Source organism: Lathyrus oleraceus, chromosome 5, assembly GCF_024323335.1.
Source record: "Lathyrus oleraceus cultivar Zhongwan6 chromosome 5, CAAS_Psat_ZW6_1.0, whole genome shotgun sequence".
Lineage (NCBI taxonomy): Eukaryota > Viridiplantae > Streptophyta > Magnoliopsida > Fabales > Fabaceae > Lathyrus > Lathyrus oleraceus.
In genome coordinates this window covers 504,989,894-504,996,160 of record NC_066583.1, presented here as the reverse complement: position 1 = coordinate 504,996,160, position 6,267 = coordinate 504,989,894, and positions in this window count along the sequence as shown.

Sequence of the window (6,267 nt, the reverse complement as noted above, 5' to 3'; positions counted from 1 at the left end):
TTCCTCCTCTTGCTTGCAGTAATCAAATGAGATGGAAAAGGCAATGGATTCTTGGAGTTTGAACTTCAAAACAAAAATTTAAATTCAAACTCGATTTTCAAAGAAATCCTCAAGAAATTCTATGGTGTGAGGGTCTGAGTTCTCTTGGCAAAGCTTGGGCAAGGTGTTCATGATATTTCTGAGGCCATGAGCTTGTTTAAATAAGCAAGGGAATTGATTTTTGCACCACTTGAAATTTTGCCAAAATTGGAAACAAAGTTCCATGGATGCATGGGAAATTGTTTGGGCCTAAATAATGATGCAATCCATCTCCAATTCGTGCATAAAGTGTACTGAGGTAATCACATGGAAGCATGCAAAGAAGAATGATCATTTGAATCCAAATCTTGCCAAAACAAACCCAACAAAGGAGCCATGCGCAAGTTCCTAAATTTTTATCCAAATGGGATCATCTTGGACTTTTTGTAAAGGTAAGATCAAGGGGAACAACTTTCATGTAGAACACTTTTCCATTTCAAGCTTGGATCATGATGAATTTTGAGGTGGAAGTTTAGAAAATCACTTCTTCCACCTTGAATGACTTTTGCTATGGACTTCAAATGGAAAAAGTTCCTTCATCAAAGTTTTAGATATTGAAAACCTCTTCAATTTAGTCACAAATTTTACCTCATTTGGATTTGGCATGAATGAGTTATTTATTTTAGAAGGTGAGGAAAATAACTTGTTCATTGGTAATGGCCCGAAATGACCTATAATGTTTCCTTTTGGCACATGCATTTTCAAGTTGAATTTGAACTTCCTTAAAACATAAAAGTTAGAGAGGACATATTGAGTTTGATTATGGAGCTTGAATGGATTTCATCTCATAAAAATTGAGCAAGTTATGGTCCTTGGAAGTTTACCTCCTAACTAGGGTTTAGACAAAATGACCTATAATCTTTCACCATAAAAAATGACTTTCCAAGCAAAAATATATCTTGACTTAAACATGAAAGTTGTTTGTTATGTCGTAAGGAGTAGCGTTTATCTCGGAATCATTTTCATATGACAAAAATTGTAGGAGATAGGGTCTAGGGAGCCCCAGTTTTGACCAGTTGACTTTCTCTGGTCAACCACCATGAACCATCTTGCAAACTTGACATTATCTTGATATTTGGTACTCATGGAGGATCATATATGTGTAGGATGATGTATAATTAAGTATACCTTGATATAATTGATCAAATGTCGAAGAAACTTGTTGAGGAAGTCACACAAGATACCCAGGTGAATTAGGGCTTCCAAGGCAAACAAGCTTCAAACTCTTGATGAATTCTTGATCAAAATGATATGTGAAGACCATGGGGATCTATATATGTTCTATAGATCCAATGTAAACCATCTCTTGATTAGTCTCCTTGCATTGAGGGTCTTAAACCCTAGGTATGAGCTTGATGAGGCATGGGTGAACACACACACTACCTACAAAAGTAACAAACTATACATTGACATATTTTTGGCATTTTAGTTAGTAAATAATGAAGAAAAAATATGATACAATCAAATGTGCTTGGTGAACTCTCCCAATGCAAACCCAATGAATGAGGGGTAAGGAGGATGCCAAGGTGTGATCCCAAAGTCAATGCATATGATGGGATATCATGAGGGATCTTAGGGCCAAAATTGGGGTCTTACAATTTTGAATAGTTTTTATGCGTGTTTAATTTTTACCAACATGTGCGCGTCGAGCGATGGAGGTATACAATTCAATGAAACGTAATTTAATTGGTAAAAGGCCAAGGATCCTTACCCCAAAAGTAAGTATTCCTTGTGCTGTTTGATATTCTTTTATTTGTGTGTATGACATAGTAACTCTATAAATATTATTTGTAGTCGAGAAGACAATTCGATAACTATTCTTGTGGATACTATGTTATGAAATATATGCATGATATTGTCACCGGAGGCATTACAAATGGATGGAGCAAGCATAACGTATTATATTAATCCATATACATGTAAGTTATGTATATTTCTTAAGTTAATATTATTTTGTTAGCTTACCATAACTTAAACTTTATTCTAATTATAGGAGTTTAACGATAATACACTATTATCACAAGAAGAGATAGATGATATCCGATCAATTTAGGTTGGTGTCTTCTTATCATCTTTTTATGAAATTTAAAAACAGTTTTTATTTTGTTATAAGCTGAATTTGTACATATAGAGATTTTGACATTTTCATGTGTTAATGACAATAATGTAAATATGTACATTTGGTTTTGTCACAATGTAAATTTGTAATTCTGTATAAAAAAGGAATACTAATTTTGTTATCTGTTTTTGATTTGGTATTCTGTGTTAATTTGGTATTCTATAACAATTTAATAGTTTCTGCATGTGTACAAAGTGATACAGGCATGCTAGTAAAATGAGAATGAAAACTAATTTATGTTGCATTAAAATTGATTAAGCTCCTCGGTTAAAGTCAAAAAGCGACGTACAAACATATCTTATTATCTCTGTCATTTAATAAAAATGTAAGGTATGTTGAGCGTGCTAGTTAATTTTGAAAATAAAAATATGATGTTGATAGAGATCAAACTATTGACCTTTTGCATTTTAACCTCAGCTTTATACACATCGATGGGTAAAGTTCCCACTTTTCATGTCACCTTTCGTTACCTCGGCATTGTAATTGGGGTGAAATCCATTTCATGTCTGATATGACATATGTTATTTGTTAAATGATTTATGAAAAGATGAAGGCATCGCAAAGTAGATAAAACAATTACCATGACAAGCAAAGAAATTCTCTTGAATTATGAGAGGGAGACCATGTGTTCTTGAGAGTAACTTTTGTGACTACTGTTGGTCGTGCGTTGAAGTCTCGAAAGCTTACTTATCATTTTATTGGTCTATATCAGATCCTTAAATGAGTCAGCGAAGTTGATTATTGAGTTGCCTTACCACCGTCTCTTTTGAACCTTCATAGTGTCTTTCATGTGTCTCAACTTTAGATGTATATTCCTGATCCATCCCATGTGATCCAATTGGATGATGCACAAATGAGAGGTAACTTGACTCTTGAGACATCACCCTTGCGGATTGAGGATCGAGAAACAAAGCACTTGAGGGAAAGAGATCGCTTTGGTTAAGGCGGTGTTAAGAGGACTTGCTGGAGGAAGTGTGACATGGGAGCTATAGAGCCTGATGAGAGAGTCTTATCCATACTTGTTTCCGTCATGTAATTTTTGAGGGAGAAAATTCTTTAAGTGGGGGAAACTTGTAACACCTAGGTTTTGATTATTTTATTTTTAATTGAGTTTTGGAGTATTTTTGACTTATTTAATTATTTTATTTAAGTTATTGAATTTTGAGTGGAGTGTTATTATATTTAAATTAATGTAGAAGTAAGGAATGGTAGTTTCATATTAAACTAGAATTTAATTATATTTTTAATAATTTAATTAACATAAAATAAGGGAAATTGAGACTTTTGGGAGAAAAATAAATTTTTAATAAAAAATAAGGAGGTGAGTGGAATTAGTGAGAGTTGATGGGAGTTTAGAGAATGAATTAAAATAAAAGGAAATTAGGTTTTTTATATAAGAGAGAAAAGTTGAGGGAGTCGTCAGTACATAGAATTGTGAAAAGAGGCTAAGGAGAGAAAGACATAAGCCTAACTTAGAAGGAGAATGAGGGAGATTCCATTGTCAAAGCTTTAAGCTTATTATACGAATTTGAGGTAGGGGAAGGAGAAACTATTCATGATATGGGTGTTTAGGCATGAAGATAGAGAGGATCGTTTTTCATATTCCTTTTTCTTTTTTTCCCTTTTCCGCCATTGATAAGGGTTTTAAAGCTTGAGAAGGTTTATGCAAAACCTCTCTAGGGCGTTATCATATGATATGACTTTCTTGTCGTGTTGGTTGTTTGTTGATTTCTTGTAAGTTTGTATGCCTAATCCTTAGTTTTGATGTTCTTGAGTAAAGATGTTAAATTGATAAAACATGTTGATGTTTTATGATAAAGCGAGAATATAAATGTTGAATCTATGATGTTTGACGTGATAAAATTAATATTATTTATGGTTGATGTTTTACTGTGTGCTTCATGGCGGCGACGGGGCGTGCGCACGACGAGGTGGTCGCACGGACGCATGGCTCTACAGCGGCACAGATGATGGGCGTGTCGCAACAGTGGAAAGGACAAAGGGCTCGCGATGCATGAGGGATTGGCGGTGACAATTTCACGGTCCTGTTCGACGAGTTTCAAGTCATTTTCGATTCATGTCCTATGTATTGTTTTTCGCATTGCTAGAGTTATTTGGTATGTTTAAAGTCTTCCATACCTCAAATTTTGACCACGCTCTTTAACTAAGTCTTTTATGTTTATCTTGTGCATTAATATATGTTTAAGTAAAATGGTCAACTCCAATGACCCAAGAGTTAAAGGAGGATCATTTGGACTTTTTACCTTTGTTTACTTTAGGCTTATTTTTAGTTCTTTTAATTCATTTTGACTTCTATTTATTAAAAAAGTTATTAAGCATATTTATTTTTTAATTAGGAACACTAATATTAATAATTTTTTTTTGCTAGTCTATTGAAATTTTAGTGTGATTTTTATTTGATGTCATTATTTACTTACTAGTTTTACTATTACTAGGTTATTATTATTATTAAAGCATTATTATCATTAGGACTGGTGTATTTTCGTATTAGTGGTTAATTGGATTGATTAGACCAGTATTATTATTTTAAGTATTTAATATTATTATCATTATGAGGTATTACCAATATTTTGTCTCAAAGTTTATTAGGGGTTGTTATTTATGGTATTATTATTGTTAATATTATTTATTTATTTTATTATACCGAGTCAAACAAAAATTCAAGTCCCACAAGGAGACCGAAACCCTAAACGCGTGAACCTGGCTGCAAAAGTTGGATCAAATTAAATCATAAATCCAACATCACAAAAAAGAATAAAAAGGATGTTTTTCATTGATAACAATTTCGGTTACAATCTCAAACTTGTATAGATCAAATCAAATTACAATATAACATTTCCTTATCTAACAAATTTAACCTAAACTACTAACCTTAAGTTACAATATATAAACAAAATCTAAAGCTTACAACAAGATCATCCATGATTTACAGAAAAAACATAACCTTAAGTTGTTGTACTTTACACTGAAGAACAACAACAAAAAACCCTAGGCAACTCCCAGCCTCTTGAAACCCCGTTCGCCTTCAAACATCCACAAAACTCGTACCAACATAGAAGGAAAAGAAGAAGTCAGGAGAATAATTTTTTTTTAAAAAATAAATAATATGAAGAAAAAGAAGCAGAAAAGAAAAGAGTTACCTTTTTGTACCAGAGAAGATCTCCTCTTTGTAAGTTAGTGCTTCCTTTATTAGAACTTGCTCAGATACCATGATAATTGTTTTGATTATTATGATCATTGTGTTCAGTAGGATAAGGTGCATGATTAGGGTTTATTGGTTATTATTTTTTTATGCAGTGTTCGATGTATGGACAAACATAAGGGATATGGGTGATTTAAGGCTTGAAGTTCATTTGTTTTGATTTGGGGGTTTTGGATACAGATTATTCGGTATGGTGTTTGGATATGTGGTTGGGTCTTGTGTTTGGTTGGAGTTGGATGGATTAGGTATAAACCTGAGTAGGTTAGGGTTTTAGGATGAACGTAAAAAGGGTTGGGGTTCATCCAGGTTAGGGTTAGGTTTCGTGTTTCTGGGTTTGGGTTGAAGGTAATGTTAGGGTTCATAGGCTAGAGTTCTTAATATGGTTAGGGTTCTTGGACTATGGAAGGGTTATGGGTTTGGTGTTCATCCTATGATGAACACCAATGAAGGTTAGTAGGTGTTTGATGGTGGGGGATGGTGGTAAGAATTAGAGTGGAGTGGCCGTAGTGTTTAGGTGGCGGCCTAAGTGAAGTGTTTAGAGAGAAGAGGAAGAATGAAGATAGTAAAGAGAGAGAAAGAAAATGGAAAAATGAAGATTTTTGAAGGAAAAAATGAATATATACTCCCTACGTCCATTCACTCACCTTGCATCACATGGTGCTCTCTCACCCAATAGCCATGTGGTCCTTATATAGGGAACCACACCTTAACTCCCATGTGCGGATGAATCTCAAACGTCCATTTGTTGCACCTTTCCCTTTGACTTGATCCCACAGCGCCATCACGTTGACTATCCAGTCAATAAATCATAAGGTCTCGGTTGAGAGTTAACTTCTGACTCTTCTGA